This window comes from Podarcis gaigeae (assembly GCF_964106915.1).
Source record: "Podarcis gaigeae genome assembly, chromosome: 13".
Classification (NCBI taxonomy): Eukaryota; Metazoa; Chordata; class Lepidosauria; order Squamata; family Lacertidae; genus Podarcis; species Podarcis gaigeae.
The window spans coordinates 55490249-55507843 of record NC_139689.1 but is presented as its reverse complement, the minus strand read 5'-3'; positions in this window follow the sequence as shown (position 1 = coordinate 55507843).

Here is a 17595-nt window from a genome sequence, read left to right as displayed (position 1 = left end):
TTTTAATCGGGTTTCGCCTGGATCCTCCCCCCGCCCCCCGCAGCCACAGAGACACGCTTCCCTGCCTGGGTTAGCAGCCCTCGCTGTTCAATTCATCAAGGGAGTGACAGCTAAAATTCATTTGAAGATGAAGAAAGTGCAGCCTAATCCTTTCTGGGAGACATTGATAGACTAGCAACCAAGGAAGAATTGCAGAGCAGTAATGAAATTAGGCTAAAACTGCTGGCGGATAGCAGATAATTGCCCTTGTCTGTCACTAGGAATAACATCTCCCCAAATCCAACACAATGATTGGGGAAACTTGGAGGAATTGTATTTATTTATTTTATCCCCCCTTCTACCACCTTCCTTTTCTAGAAGAGACTCCCCCCCCCCCCCCGGCTGCCGGGATTAGCTGTGCAGTTCTCTCTGCTGGATTCTCAGCTGCACAAAGATCACTCTCTGTGACATTTTTGATCCTATCAACAGAAGGAATTGGCGCTTAGATAGGAATCTAACAAACCACAAGGTGAACAGAGAAGGTTAGTACAATTGTGTGCCCCCTCCCACTCTGCTTGTTAATGGGTTTAAACCAGGGGGGAGGGTTATGCCCCAAGTCCACATCCCCCATAATCCAGCCTTTGTCGGCTTGGTGCCTTCACAGAACTCCATGTGTCCCTGACAGAGCAGCCATGTTGATAGCAGCTGCAGCCTGGGGAAATAGGTTGGTGCAACCTGCCACAATCTGCCATTTCATACACACAAGGAAGGCTGCCGGTTCCTGAGCAAGCAAATAATGGTTGTGGGCCTTTGTTACTGCTGCTGCTGCTGAGATTAACACTGCTCAGATAGACTGCTCCTGCTCCAACACCATTGCATAATAAACTTGGCTGGAAGGGACTGTTGTCCAGGGTGACGTATCTCTGACGTCCTGCTTGCTTGTCAGGAGTAACTCAGTGGGCGAATGTACATTTGCCCAGGTAAGTCTGCAGTCATAACATGAGGATGCCACAAGGGTGCCACTCTGCCTAGCCAGCTGTCCTGACTAAGCCTCTAAGCAAAACAACACCTGCCTTTTTCATATACTATCTTGAAGGCTAGGGTGGCCAAGTCAAAAGCATCCCAGACCATCAGATTTCAGCGCCCAAACTTAACTTAGGGGCAGACCCTGGCAGTGTTTCAGGAGTGCCCCCTGGCAATTCTTCCTCTATGCTCCCTCCCACCACTCAGCCCTGGAGACAGAGGTTAATTGGGAAAGGGGAGGAGGGCAGACCCCACCCCAAGAGTCTTTTAATTTTTGTAACTTAAAGTAAGTTCATCATGTGACATATCATATTAAGGCCCATGACGTTCTGAAGAGATTGGTGTTTTTAGTTTTGACATATCTTGATTCTGGGCTAAACCCTCATAACTCAAAAACGGGAGGAGATAAAAAAATAATATTTTAGATTTAAACTTAGTTTTGATCATTCAACAAGTGTGCAAAATATTAAGAACATTGGATGATATGAGGTAAAAAAAGTTGTCTCACTTGATATGGAATGACAGCACTGCAGAAGTCTCATATGCGATGGCAGATGGTGGTGATCTTGTGAACCACCCTGAGATCTTCAGATGAAGAGTGGTATATAAATTTAATAAATAATAATGATAATGATACTAACGATGCTAATAATAATCTGGACAATCAGGGGCAGCCCATTCCATTTCAGTGCCTGAGGGCCCTTCGCCAAAGCCTCTCCTGTGTGGCTTCCTGCCCCAGATGCGCCCCCCTGGCTGCAATGGCAGGGGCAGGAAGGAGGCCTGTGGGGATGACGCCCCACTGGGTTCCACCACCCGAGGCAGCTGCTTCCGTCTGCCTCGGGGCAGGTGGCCCCTTGGACACCCCTTGCGCTCCAGCGTCTCTTTGCAACCCTGTCCAGTTCCCTTTCTCCCTCGCATCTGGCGGGGAGTCACAGCAGGTTCCAGGATTGCTTCTCTGGCGGTCCAGACACTTTTATCCTTGGACCAGGCAGGGACATGAGCATCACTGGGTCACCCAGCAGGCAGACTATGTCTTAGGGCACCAGCACAGAAGGGTGCCAAACGAAAGAGAACTGAAAAAGAAAAGCACAGAAATAGTACTCATGGGAGAAATCAGAACTTAGTTAGACTTCCTTTCTCTCCACTCAACCCTCCTCCCCCATTTCTTCCATTCTTATTACTTATCCTCACCTAAACTGGGGTGGGGGGGTGATAGTCCTACTAATATAAATCAAAATAATGCTAGGAAATCAGATTCCATCACATGCCACAAAAAAACTGTTTTATTTTGTTTTAAAAAGTAAGTGGAGAACGCTTTTATTTGTATAGATCTTTATTATTTGTAAAGGGACCCTTTTCTTTTATTATACCTCTGAAGCTGCTCTGCATCTTCATACGTTTGTCCTCCCAGGCTGTGGCACTTTATGGTTTACATCTTTAACATCTTCCTTTTCTTTGTTTTTGTTGTTTGTACTTTTGTTTTGCTTTGTTAACCAATCAGTTATACGTGCTTGTGTGTGTATAGGAGACAATGCACCTTTGAGGGTGAAATCAAACTGTTGGATGGAAATATATATTTAAATATATAGGATTTTATTTTCTGGTTTAGTATTGTTTTGATTTTGAACCGCATGTATGGGGGTGGGGGGCACACCACAAGCTCTTTCATATTCCTGCCCTGGATATGAGAAAACAGAAGAGAGTCCTGGGGAAATTCTCAGGAGCTTCCCACTGTTTCCCCCCTGCACCCAAAGGTGCTGCCATGTCAGGCTCAGAGCATTTGGGGAGCTGGCTCCTTCTCTGCCCCCCACCAAGGCCTGAAGGGTCCCTGGGCCCTGATTTACCCCCCTCTCCACCTCAGGGCCCATTGCGAGAATGGAAGCTTCCTCCAGGAGGCCATAAATTTGGCCGGATCTCTCTCAGCTACGGAGGTGAATCCCAGCCGGAGGCTGACCAGCCGTTTGCTTGGGGATTTATGGCCAAGGAGGTTGGCAGGCCAGGCAGGGGAGAAGACCGGCCAAAGGAATGGTTTATGTGCTGCTGCCGCTGGCTGGAGCCCCCATAATTTACTGGGGCCGAGATGGGGAATATTTCATCCTCTGTCTTCCCAATGAAGATGGCTTGTGTTTGAAACCGCCTCAGTACACACAGTCAATCCCACTTAAGCGTCGGCTGAGAAGAGGCAGAGGGGAACGGAGGACACTGCCTTATCCCAGCTAGTGCAGTCTTGCCTGCACCGACTGGCAGCAGTGGCTGCAGGGTTCAGGCCTTCTGCATTCAGGACAGATGCTCTGCCACTGAACTGTGTGGGCAGTCCCTTAAAAGGAAGGTAGGGTTCTAGTCCTCATGAATAAAGGGCTAAATACAAACAGAGGAAGGTCATGACCTCCAACATTTCTCCAATGGAAATAGGGATGTCCTAAGGAAAATGGGACATTCCATGATCAAACCAGAAACCAGAACGGCTTCTGCTCCATTTTCCAGGGATGTCCCTGGGAAATAGGGACACTTGGAGGGTCTGGAAGCTGCGCCTACTAAGCCAAACCCCCTGTAATTCTAACCCTAACTCTACTCCCATGGGTAGGCAAACTAAGGCGGGGGCTGGATCCGGCCCAATCGCCTTCTCAATCCGGCCTGCGGATGGTCTGGGAATCAGCGTGTTTTTACATGAGTAGAATGTGTGATTTTATTTAAAATGCATCTCTGGGTTATTTGTTCATAGGAATTTGTTCACCCCCCCCATATAATCTGGCCCCCTACAAGGTCTGAGGGATGGTGGACCGGCCCCCTGCTTGAAAGGTTTGCTGACCCCTGCTCTACTCCTACTCACTCCGTAGTGTCTACACTACCTGGCAGCTGCTCTCCAAGGCTTCACCAGTCCGTCCCTGGAGAGACCAAGAGTGATTGAGCCTCGTGCCTTCTGCCTGTGCTATGGCCCTTCCCCATAAATCACCAGGGACCCACATGCCCAACAACCCTTCCATTCCTGACTCTGGCATACAGCAGGCCAGGAGTGGGCGTGGGAAAGGCAGCAACAGGCTCCACACTAAGCAAAGGATGCTACGCCTCATACACACCATATGCAATTATCTTTTGTTTTATTGCTGGTTCAAGGTTGTGTTCATAATTCTCCCCCCTTCTCATTTAATCCCCACAACAACCCTGCGAGGTAGGGACTGAGAGGCAGGGACTGGCCCAAGGCCACCCAGGGAGCTTCTTGGCCTAGTGGGGATTTGCAGAAGGCCCTGGGTTCAGTCCCTGACAGCATCTCCAGGTGGGGGGGGGTGTGTGAGAGACCCCTGTTTCCAAGCAGTGTAAACACAATGAGCTATAAATGGTCTGTCTTGGTAGAAGGCAGAAATCCCTAAGCAGTTTACATAAAAACACAATATCATTTTAAAAAAATCTATATTCAACCATACCACTAAAAATAAAAATAAATGCATCTGATAACAGAGAACCCATCCATAAAACATTTAGGAAGATATCAATAAATAATGAAACAGAGCCGGACGATGGATCTGATGAGCCAGGGAAAGCCTTCCTAACTAGAAGCGTTTAAAGCCTGCCGCTGTTTCTGCCTGAGCTCCGTCTCTGGGTGCTCTGGCCAGTGCCCCCCCTGAAAAGGCCCACTTTTGAGATGCCATAAGGCGCCACTTTGGCCACTTAGCCTTATGATATTAGCCTTATGACTTAGCCTTATGACACCAAAATCACTACAAAATAGGAAATAGTGTGAAAACAGTTAAAACCCATTTTGTATATAAAAACAGTGAACTAATTCCAATACAGATGCAGAACAAGGGTGCCTCTGAGCATGCTCTGAGCTGAAGGATTTGTTTTCAGTGCACAAATGGAACTGAGCTCCCTGTCCTTTCACACAAGAGTGCAATCCTGCTTAGATGTCCTCATTTCAGCCAACTAATTTTAGTAGGGGAATGATTTTGTTGTTCCTACTGTTAAACAATTGAGAATTAGAAAGCTTGTCAATCTATTGCAATCCCCCAAGAGATCTAATAGTAGATTCACCACCAGAGTGTGTCTCCTTACTTGTGTTTTATCACAATATCTATCCCTTTTACAATTTTACAATATTTTACAATATTACAATTTTACAATATTCACTTATTTTATTTGGTTTTTAATTCATGTAATAACTATTTTCTCCTCCCTGAACTATCGTGGGTAGGACAGTTTAAAAACCCAAATGAATACATTCATATACTTTTCTGAATCATGAGATCTAGCAACTTGCTTCAATGCCCTTGCTTCTAAGGCAGATTGCAGTCGGGAAAATCCCCCAGTTCTGCGACTTTAATGTCCAGTTTTGTCAACGTCAGCCTATGCACGGTGGTCAAATTGTTTCTCCCTTTTGCTGCCCCTCGCCCCCCCCCCATCCACCTGGCTAGATTCAGGGGAGCTGGCTGCACCTTTTAATGACATTTAATCCGACAGGGTGAGGTGCTCTGTGACATTTTGGATGAAGACACGGGGAAAGGTCAAAGAGCGTGAAAGGTCGCGAGAGGTTGGATGAAAAGCCACGCTCTTTTCGCTTCTCCGCGCTGCTCCCCGGAAGAGCCTCTGACAGCTTTGGGCACAGACGGAGCCGGAGTGGCTCTGCTGGGCTCAGGCATCCTGCTATAGCTTTTCCTCAGCTGAAATAATAAAACCCTTGCATTTAAAAGAAACATTTTTGTTTACTATGGCAATATTTATAGCCTTAAAAACGGGTTGTTCTGGGAAATGGGGGCAGGGTTTGGATGTCGGCTGCAACCCCATCCGGCTGCCAAGGAGGATGGTCTTGCACGGATAGTAGCTGGCAGGCAAACGCTTCCCCTAGAGCTCTGCCCATCATCACCTTTGCTTCTCATTCCCGCTCTTGTCTTCCCACATCCACCAGAGCTGTTGGCCTGACACGGCTGACTCTCTGCCTGGGAAGTACCTGCAATAGTGTTGTCTGGGCTCCATGCTGAACCACAGGCAAGTACAGAAGGGGTGTTAAATTACACCCCCCCAAAAAAGTTTAATTTAATTCCCTGTGTTAAGGGGGGGGGGGAGGAAATCCAGGGAGAGAGACTATTCAACGGCCCAGCTTGTTGGGGTGCAAGTCCCCCTCAGGACCATGCAGTCAGGAAAAGAAGAAAGTTCCAGCCAAGTAATTTGGAGCAAAACAGTAGACCATGATCTTTATTGTTGCACAACAGGTCCCTACAGGAGTAAGAACCCCGAGCATGGGGTGACCTCCTCTTTTAAAACTTCCCTCTTTCCCCTAGAATACACTTTGAGCAGATGGGGTATACAAGGGTTACATAAGTTCAACATTAGGTCACTTTATCAAACACCTCTTAATTCCCCACCACTGAAAGAACAATTAATAATAATAATAATTTATTATTTGTACCCCGCCCATCTAGCTGGGTTTCCCCAGCCACTCTGGGCGGCTTCCATAGAAACCAAAAATACAGTAAAATATCACAGATTAAAAACTTCCCTGAACAGGGCTGCCTTCAGATGTCTTCTGAATGTCAGGTAGTTATTTATCGCTTTGACATCTGATGGGAGGGTGTTCCACAGGGCGGGCGCCACTACCGAGAAGGCCCTCTGCCTGTTTCCCTGTAACTTGGCCTCTCGCAGTGAGGGAACCTCCAGAAGGCCCTCGGCACTGGACCTCAGTGTCCGGGCAGAACAATGGGGGTGGAGACACTCCTTCAGGTATACTGGGCCGAGGCTGTTTAGGGCTTTAAAGGTCAACACCAGCACTTTGAATTGTGCTCGGAAACATACTGGGAGCCAATGTAGGTCTTTCAAGACCGGTGTTATGTGGTCTCGGTGGCCGCCCCCAGTCACCAGTCTAGCTGCCGCATTCTGGATTAGTTGTAGTTTCCGAGTCACCTTCAAAGGTAGCCCCACGTAGAGCGCGTTGCAGTAGTCCAAGCGGGAGATAACCAGAGCATGCACCACTCTGGCGAGACAGTCTGCAGGCAGATAGGGTCTCAGCCTACGTACCAGATGGAGCTGGTAAACAGCTGCCCTGGATACAGATTTGACCTGTGCCTCCATGGACAGCTGTGAGTCCAAAATGACTCCCAGGCTGCGCACCTGGTCCTTCAGGGGCACAGTTACCCCATTCAGGACCAGGGAATCCTCCACACCTGCCCGCCCCCTGTCCCCCCAAAACAGTACTTCTGTCTTGTCAGGATTCAACTTCAAAACTCTTTCCATCTCCTTGCCCTCAGGACTTGTCTGGAGATGGGCTTTCAGAACACCCAACTTGCTCAACAGCCTCTGTGGATGTCCATTGTTGCCCCCCTGGTCACTCCCAGGGTGAGGGGCTGCGTCTGTGCTCTCACGCTTGGGGAATTATGGTGGGATGCCCTGTTCCTGCTGCCTACATGACTTCCTGCTTCTTGGTTCATGGAGGGAAGTGGAGCCCAAATTCACCTTTCTCTAAGGGTTAAAATGGCCTTGGAATGAGGAGAGTTGGTTAAAGTATGAATTTTCTATGAATTTATAAGGTTGGCACCTTCCCTGAGCGGTCAAAAGGATACACAGAGGCATAATATTTGTAACATTGAAACAACTTTAAAGATGTGCCTCTCCCCGTCATTTCCATAACAGCTGGAATGTTAGGAGGGAGAATTATAGTATGCATATCTGTGTGTCCCCCCCGCCCCAATCATGTTTACGCTAGACACACACCAACTCTATGGGGCTGAGGCCTCTACAGAGGGGGCAGAGGGGGCCTGGCGGGCAAATGTCTCATCAGGAGGAGGCCTGGTCAGCCTCTCCCTATATGACAGTCATCACGTGTATAACCCACTTGACATTACATGCATGCGCATTGGGCACATGATGTCAGCCCCCCCCCCAATGTCAGGAGCAGCTCAGTTCCTGTGGTACACTAAATACTAATAATACATGCATTAACTTGGACTTTAAAGTGAGTGCATTCACATACACACGACACATACAATTATTGAGACTTCCGGGTTAGTGCCATCGGTAATGGCGGAATTCCTCTGACTAAGAGGAATTTACTCCGTGAAAATCAGGTCTAGCCGTCACGGTGAAGGCGGAGACCCTTCAGAAATCAGAGGCGGGTGAAGCCTGTGAACGTGGGATTCGGCGGGCACCCTTTGCGCCTCCCCTACTCGTGGGGAAACCTGTTTTCGGGGCTCCGGAGCGAAGTGGGGTGAGCAGCACGGTGCTGTGAATTGACTGCTTTTTCCACGGAGTGAAGCCGCACAGCCGTTTCCGGAGAGCGCTGACTTTTTCCTGTGAACAATTGGATTCTAAAAGACACTACCCGTGAGTAGAACAAATTGGAAACTTTTAAAAAAAGAAAGACTCAATTAGGAATTGTAGCAGGGAGGCAGAAACAGGAAGTCCGCCTTCCACTTTTGTAAATAGAACAAAGCAAAGAGGCTGCAAGCTAGAATCTTGGAAAGCCGATTGGAAAGGATTAATTTCAACCTCCAAAAATAGTAAAAAAAAAACCCTGGAAGCAGGAGAAGGGGGGGGGAGTTTTGGACTAGTTATACCTGCGAGAGAGAGGGAAGGAAGCTAAAATTCCATTGCTCAGAACCTGGGAACGGGCTGCTAATAGGACAATAAGGCTGCCGTATCTGAAACGCGCTCTGACTGTTAGCTGTCAAAGAGAGATACATTGTTTTTAACTGTTTCTAACTGTCCCCCTCTGACTTTAAAGGGAGAAAAAAAGTAACTGAAAATTGAAACTAAATTTCCTGCTTGAGTTATGCTTTAAAAGGAGTTATTTTGGATCAATACAAGTACAGATTGTAACTGTTTCCCCCTAGAGGAAGTTTTGGAAACCGTTATAAGAGCTGGATCAGGGGAATTTTCCCATTAGAAAGATAAAACTGCCTGACTGTGGGATTGACCTTGGACTTTCTGAGTGTTATGGCAGATGGGAAAGAAAAAGTAGATTCGTCACTCCCAGAAAAAACAAGATCTGGGAAGTCTTGGCAGCGAAGAGCGTCAGCATCTGGTCTTTCTGCCTCACCTGCAGCTGTACTAACACAATCCAAACCAAGAGGAATGTCATCAGAAGAAGCTTTAGCGATTGCATCAGGTAAGATAAATGAATCTTTGGAAAAACTTAGCAGGAAGGTAGTTGCGACCAATGTAAAAGTGGATGCGTCAAATGCAAAGGTGGATGCTGCAAATACCAAAATTGATATAAATACAGAAAGTCTAAACAGTTTGGGACAAAAGGTGAATACCAACATAAAAGCCATACAGAAATTGATACAGGAATCTGCTTCGACCCGTCAGATTGCAGAGGAAACTAAGAAAAAAGTGGCTGCTGTGGAAGTTAAGGTAACTCAATTGGAAACAGAGTCCCAGATATACAGAGACAAGTTGAGGACTATAAGCTGATTCTTTCTATGATTGAGCTCAAGGAAAAACAGACGAACTTGAGGATCAGAACTGTACCCGAATTGGAGAAGGATAGTGTCAGGGAACTGCCATCAGAGCCAGAGGCGGAGGGAAGGCTCCAGAGGGATGCCGGAGAGGGTCCCAGTAGGGAGAGAGGCAGCCCATCTGCTGGGGAAGGAAATCAGCGTAGCACCAGTGGAGAAGGGGGGCAGATGGGGGAATCAGCGAGGGGGCTCCATGACTCCTTGCCGGAGACCAGCGGGGAGAGCATGGGTCCTCCGCTGCCCACACCCTCTCTGCGCAGAAGACTTCCGCGCAGGGAGAGTAGGAGGAGACTAGCCGTCAAAGAACTTCTTTGCTGGAAGAAGTTCAAGAAACGCCCACTGACGGATTCTGCCAGCGATTGAGATAGCCACGGATGGGTGGCTGTCCGGACAGAAAGGGTTCACCCAGGTAACCCAGCCAGGTGTGACGACGATTTACGCATGAGCAACCCCTAGAACCATTACAGCAATCCGTCAGTCTCTGACGTTGCTTGTGCGGAGCCCCAGAGAGGCAGCACGATGAGCCGAACAGGGACAGCCGGAGAGCCGGAGCAACCAGCTGCGATGCTGAGTCTGGTAGAGAGAAATCGAGACTTGGAACAGCATGTAGCTATCCTGACAGTGCGGCTGGACGAAAGACGGGCTCAGGATGCACAGGTCAGACCCACCCCCATCACAAGGAAAGTACCGGGGCTGGTACACAAGTTTTGGGGGAAACCCCAGGACTACAACGCGTTCTGAACGGAAATACAGTACGCTTTGGAACTGCAGCATAATGACTTTGCTGATGACGGGGAGAGGGTAGCTTACATTGTGGGGCATCTGGAGGATGGGGCGCGCGAATGGATCAGGCCCCTAATGGCGATGCAAAATGATGCCTTGAAGGACCTTAAGAAATTCTTCCAGGCAATGGATGCAATGTATTCCAGCGAAGTGGAGCAAGGTGTGACTCGGCGGGAACTGATGGGGTGCAGGCAGGGGAGCCAGTCAGTTAGAGACTACTGGTCGCGCTTTGCGATGTTGATCCACCGGCTCTTGTGTGATCTGGACTCTGAACCTATTCAAATGTTGTTTGAGGAGGGGTTGTCCCCAACTATGAAGGACAAGCTGTCCCGCGCGCCCCGCCCGCGGTCGATGGATTAGCTGACCAAGGCTGTGCTTGCGATTGGAGTAAGACAGGAAGTGTGGGCTCAGGAGAAACGTGAAGTGAGAGGGGAACATTGCCATGACTACCGCATTCCTGAAATACCGAGGCAGCCTTCCCAGGCGGCTGAGCCAATGGAAATAGATGGCGCGTGCGAGAGAGAGGTTTCAAACTCCAGTGAAGGTCGCAAGAGGGAGGGAAAGGATTGGAAAACCACCAAGAAGTGTTTCATCTGCCAACGGCCAGGACATTTTGCCAGGGTCTGCCCTCAAAGAAAGGCCTGGCAAGGGATGGTGGGAGCTGCTGGCTGTGAGGAGAAGGGGGGGAAAGGGCAGGCGCAGGGAAACGACAACACTTGGCTGCCAATCAGCGGGGGCAGCAGCCAGGCCAGCAACCAATAGAAGTACCCCAGCCAGACCCTCCCAGGGCAGCTATAGCCATAGAAGTGGTGCTAGAACTCCCGAATGGGCACCCAGTCAAGGTGGAGGGGCTGCTGGATTCAGGCAGCTCCTGCAGTTTCTTCAGCAGGGACTTCGCTCTAGAGCACCAACTCCACCTGCTGCCCCTGGATTTTCCCTTGCAAGTGACCACCATCGATGGCAGGGAACTTCTGGGAGGGGAAGTGACACACCAGACCCCACCAATGAGAATGAGGGTTTCCAGGCACATGGAGACCATTGCCTTTCACGTAGCCACACTGGCAGGACCCCCAATAATACTGGGGATGAGCTGGCTGGCACTGCATGATCCAGTAGTGTCATGGCATCAGCGGTCAGTCACCTTTGGGTCAGCTTACTGCTTGGAACACTGTCTGGGGGGGGGAGAACCCAAGGATGACAGTGGCCAGGGTGGCTGGGATGGCTGTGGAGCCAAAAGGGGAGGTGCCACCACAATATGCTGACCTGAAGGAGGTCTTCAGCGAGAAGGAGGCAGATAGACTACCCCCCCCATAGGCCCTTTGACTGCCAAATCAACTTACTCCCAGGGGCTCAGCTGCTGGTGGGTAAGCTGTATGCCATGTCTGACCAAGAGATGCAGGAATTGCGGCAATTTATTGACAAGAACCTGAAGAGAGGGTTCATAAGAGAATCAAAGGCGGTGGGGGGGCAGTCCGATGTTCTTTGTGGACAAAAAGGATACTAATCAGCCCAGATTAGTCATAGATTACAGGGCCTTGAACCTTGTATCAGAACCCGTGACCAATGCCCAGGATTGATGACATTTTAACACGGGTGAGGCAGGGGAAAATCTTTACCAAGCTGGACCTCAGGGGAGTGTACAATTTGATTAGGATGAGGGAGGGGGACGAATGGAAAACCACCATGTTCACCCCCCTGGGGGCCTTTGAGTACTTAGTTATGCCATTTGGATTACAGTCGGTCTCCGCCTGCTTTCAAGCATTCATGCACCACGTGTTGGGGTCCTTGCTGTACAAGAACTGCGTAGCCTTTTTGGACGACGTCTTAATCTATTCGGACAATGAGAAGCAACATGTCAGAGACGTCAGGGAAGTGCTAAAGAGACTGCAGAAGCACCAGTTGTGGGTCAAGCTGGGAAAATGCCAATTTCACGCAAGAGAGGTCGAGTTTCTGGGGTACAAGTTGTCAGACAAGGGCCTAGCTATGGACCCCAGCAAGGTGCAGGCGGTGCTGGAATGGAAGGCCCCCAAAATCCGGAAGGACGTGCAGAGGTTCCTAGGGTTCAGCAACTTCTACAGGAAGTTCATCAAGAACTTCGCCCACTTGACAGCGCCCATCACAGATTGTCTCAGTAGCAAAAAGAAGTTCGCCTGGACAGAAAGTGTCCAACAATCCTTTGAAAGACTGAAGAAGGCGTTCGCTTCGGGAAGAGCAGCTCCTGCACGTGGATCTGGAGAAGCCCATGAGGCTGGAGACCGATGCGTCAGACCGAGCCATCGGAGTGGTACTTTTGCAGCCAGGGGCCCAGCAGGGCTGGAGGCCGTGCACCTTTTTCTCGAGGAAGCTGAGCAAGTCGGAGCAAAACTACACGGTGTATGACTGCGAACTGCTTGCAAACTATGCAGCGTGTTGCCGATGGAGACATCTGTTAATAGGGGCGCAGCACAAGATCCAGGTTTGTACGGATCACAAGAACTTGGAATACTGGAGGACTGCGCGAGTACTCAACCAGAGACAGATTCGATGGGCACAGGAGTTCTCCAAGTTTTCCTTCGAGATCCAGTATGTGCCGGGAGAGGAAAACGTAAGAGCAGATGCTCTCTCCCGGAAGCCGGAGTACATGGAAGGAGAGGGACAGCTGGAAGTCCGACACATGTTCCCCGAGAACCGATGGGTGGGGGGGAGCGTTGGTTGGGAGACGAGAACTGGCCGGGCTTACTAGAAATGACGAGTTCGCTCAAACTAAAATCAGGGAACTCCGGGACGGAAGGGAAAACCATGGAGGGTTTGAGGAAAAGGAAGGGCTACTGTACTATAAGGGGGCACTGTACGTACCGGGGGAGACCTTGAGGGGAAGGGTACTCAAACAACTCCACGACAACCCAACAGCGGGGCACTTTGTACAGCACAAAACCATGCTGCTTCTCACCAGGCAGTTCTGGTGGCCAAGGGTAAGGGAAGATGTACAGGAATATGTACGGGGGTGCGACCACTGCCAGAGGGCAAAGGGGGAGAGGGCTGCCCCCGCAGGGTTACTGGAACCCTTACCCATGCCGGGAAGACCCTGGGAGGTGGTGTCCATCGATTTTATGACAGATTTGCCCAAGTCAAGGGGGAAGACAGCAGTCATGGTAGTAGTTGATCTACTGACAAAAATATGCCATTTCATAGCTTGCTCACATGCGGTGACGGCAGAGGAAACAGCCAGGTTGTTTGTGGATCACATCTTCAGGCTGCATGGGAATCCCTCGAGGGTCATCTCAGATCGTGGGAAACAATTTACTACCCGGTTCTGGAGGAAGCTCATGAGCTTGCTGCAGGTCGAGGTGGGCTTCTTGACGGCGAGACACCCGGAAACCAACGGGCAAGCAGAAAGAGCGAACAGTATACTCCAGCAATACCTACGCTGCTACGTCAGCGAGAGACAGAACGATTGGGTAGAGAAACTAGCACTGGCTGAATTTGCGTACAATAACGCTGAACATGTGTCCACGGGAATGAGCCCGTTCATGGCCAATTATGGGTGTCACCCCAGGGCCTTCCCGGGGAGGGGGGAGGAAGGATGGCGTGTACCTGCGGCAGAGCAGTTTGTGGAAGAAATGGAGGCTTTGCACCAGCCACTGTATTCTGCTCTGGTCAGCCCTCACCTGGAGTACTGTGTCCAGTTCTGGGCACCACAGTTCAAGAAGGACACTGACAAACTGGAACATGTCCAGAGGAGGGCAACCAAAATGGTCAAAGGCCTGGAAACGATGCCTTATGAGGAATGGCTAAGGGAGCTGGGCATGTTTAGCCTGGAGAAGAGGAGGTTAAGGGGCTGAACTTATGGCAGAAACCGTGAGAAGTCATGCCCAAGTGGCAGGGTCACTTTTGAGTTGTTGACCTTGCTTGGAGGGCAAGGCTTGCTCACCACACCAGCCCTGGAAGGCTCAGGAAGGTCTCAGGAGAGCTTGAGGAACCTGTCCCACAAGATCTGTTCATTTGCTCTAATATTGTCATTGATATTTGCATGTTTTACTTCCATCATTGCAATGACTTTTGCTTCTACAATATGCAGGGTGAGGCTTCCTCTACACTAAAAAATAAACAGAGATTCTATGCCAGGAAAAATACAGAGTACAGCAACCTGCATAAATCTGAGCATACATTTGCACCAATAGTCTTGTTTTTACACCCTTGATCCTGCAGCGTTTGCCATTCCTGTGGGAGGGGCAACCACACATAAGCCCCGCCCCTCACAGGTGAAAAGGGTGGGAGAGGCCTGTGGCTCATTGGTAGCATGATGCAGAAGGTGCTGCATCCAGTCCCAGCCAGCATCTCTCATTCTTGTGCTGTTCATGGGCAGGATGGCACCCTCCTTCATCTCTGTGGGTCAACAGCACCAAAGCATTTCATTTTGTCTTGCCCTGCGCTTTCTTAGCTGGTTCTCAGCCATGGCTGGCCCCTCTCGACACCCCCGCCTGCCCCTCAAGAGGATGGTGATATCATCAGCTCTCCTGCTATGAAGGACTCTCAGGCAGCTGGGCCAGTTGCTCTACTGGTGCGTCTCGGGGGATAAAGCCGTCCTTGTGTCGGGGACTGACACTTTGCTTCAGGAGACAAATGACACGGGAGGCACGGCCACCATCGAGCGCACCCTTCCAAAACCAGAAGATTGGATTGTTCATAAGCAAGTTTATTTTTTGCTGAGCGCAGTGGAGTGGGGCAGATTACAGAATCGGGGAGCCAGGCTGGGCGGGGGATGCCCCACCTGTCTCCCCTTGGGCTTTCAGAACCGTGAGAAGGTGCCACTGCCGGCCTTCAGCAGCTGCCCACTTGGGGCAACTTCTGGCGCCTGTCAAATATATATATACCAGTTGACTGTAAGCTCCCTATGCTTTGGGGAGAGGGGATGGCCCTCCATGAGGCAGAGTGAAGCAGACCCCACAGGGCAGCAGCAGAGGTGGGTGTTCCAAGTGCATCCACTAAGTCTTGCTGCCCTCAGGGACGGTGGAGGGTGCTGCTCCATTGCCAGGGTATAAGTCAGATTCAGCTGCCATTCTAGGGTGGAATCTACACACATACAGTATAAAAAACCGCTGTGAAAATGCTTTTAAAAAATGTTTTGAAAAATACATTGTATTTTGCATAGCTCACTTTTGCCATCTTGTGTCACATTTGTATATTGCACTTTACAACACATTTAAAACATTTTATTTGCAGCTGTGTAGCTGAGTCCTGTGTTTTAAGTGCAATATGAAAATTCAAAGTATTTTTTAAAACACTCTTTAAAAATCTTTTCAGAACTTTTTTATATGTTTGTAGATTCCACTCTAGTTGGTTTTTTAACATGGTGGAATAGAGTTTGGGACCCATCAATTCAGACTCTTGACGAAAGGGCTGTAAGGAGAAGGTATGAGAACTGCCGTGCTGGATCAAGCTGAGAGTCATTCCACTTCTAACAGGGACCCCGTGTGGGAGGACTTCCCCCCCTTACATCATGTGGGGTATGTATTCTATGAAACAAATAATGCTGGCTGAAGGACAGAGTGTTGCAGGCCATGTGCAGAGCTCTGGGGAAGGATCCCTCCTAAACATTTACTATTCTCAGGAACCGAAGGGCAGCAGCAGTGCGGTGGCAGAGTGCTGCCTTTTCCTGCAGAAGACCCCAGGTTCAGTCCCCGACATCTGCACCCCTTTCCCCTCTGAAACCCTGGGAGCTGCTGCCAGTCAGTGCGCACAATGCCAACTTGGCATTGACTCTAAGGCAGCCTCCTGTCTTTCTGGCATGCCTCTTCTGACTGAGAGCGCTGCTCTTACAATCCAATTCCCAATAGCGGCTAACCAAGTTGACTCAGAGAGTTTCCCAAGAAGGACTGTGAAAGCAACATCTGTGTTGCATGTCTTGTCCCTGGCATCTTTGAATCCAGAGACATACTGCCATTGAACACGGAGGTTCAACTTTGCCCCAATGGCTAACAAAAACAGGGAATGCCTGTCAGGGAAATTTTTTAAAAAGAGCAACTTCAATGCATTCTTGTGTGTCACTGGAAAACCCACACAGCCCTCCTTCGCTCGCTAGGCTCAGCCATGGGGACGCGTCCCCCGATGCCCCTCCCCAAACTCTGTGAGTGATTTTTATGGCGGTTGATTATATAAAGGAAAACTCCTGTTAGCACTCCACCAAACGGCGCCAACATAAGAGCGGAACATTATGTAGTGGGTTGACAACTGTGCAGAGGAGGTGTGAAATATAATGTCCCTAATGTTGCAATTAGACAAGAACAAGTCTAATGCTCCTTGCTGTCTCTTTCATTCCCTGCCTTTTTTAATTAGCGGTAATAACCAAACGAGAATGAGCTTTAAGTGGAGAGAAGCGGCTTTCTGCTAGAGGACTAGGGCTCCATCCAGATGAACAGACGCTCAGCAGGAGCACAGCAGCTTCCGAGAACTGGGACAAGGGGCCCTGTGTTGTCCAGCATCCTGTTCTCACATACAGCGGCCGGAAAGGTGCTTATGGGGACTGCGCAAGCAGGGCTGGAGTACGAGAGCCCCGTTCTCTCCAGGGGCTTCCAGAAGCTGGGATCCAGAAGCATTGCTGTCTCCAACTGAGGAGGCAGAGCGGAGCTGCCCTGGCTAGGAGCCTCCCATGGCCCCCTCCTCCTCCATGAATCTGTCCAGTCCTCTTTTAAAGCGGCAGTGAGTTCCACAGTTTAACTTTGCACTGCATGGTGAAGAAGTCCTTTTTTTATTACCTGTCCTGAATCTTCAAGTTTGTTGTTTCTCCATGAGAGAGACATGAAAAAGCTTTCTTTATGCACTTTCTCCAGGCAATGTATCATTTTATAAACATCTACAATGTTGCCCCTTACTTACCTTTTCTCTAAACTAAAAGGTAAAGGTAAAGGGACCCCTGACCGTCAGGTCCAGTCATGACTGACTCTGGGGTTGCGGTGCTCTCCTCGCTTTACTGGCCGAAGGAGCCGGTGTACAGCTTCCGGGTCATGTGGCCAGCATGACTAAGCTGCTTCTGGCGAACCAGAGCAGCGCATGGGAACGCCGTTTACCTTCCTGCAAGAGCAGTACCTATTTATCTACTTGCACTTTGACATGTTTTTGAACTGCTAGGTGGGCAGGAGCAGGGACCGAGCAACGGGAGCTCACCCTGTCGCGGGGATTCTAACCGCTGACCTTCTGATCGGCAAGTCCTAGGCTCTGTGGTTTAACCCACAGCGCCACCCGCATCCCTTTTCTCTAAACCAAAAAGCCTCAAATGCTGCAACCTTTCCTCATAGGGGGATCAGAGAGTCATAGACCTGTACAGCTGGGCCCCTGAAGGTCATCTAATCCAACCCCTTACAATGCAGGAATCTCAGCTAAAACATCC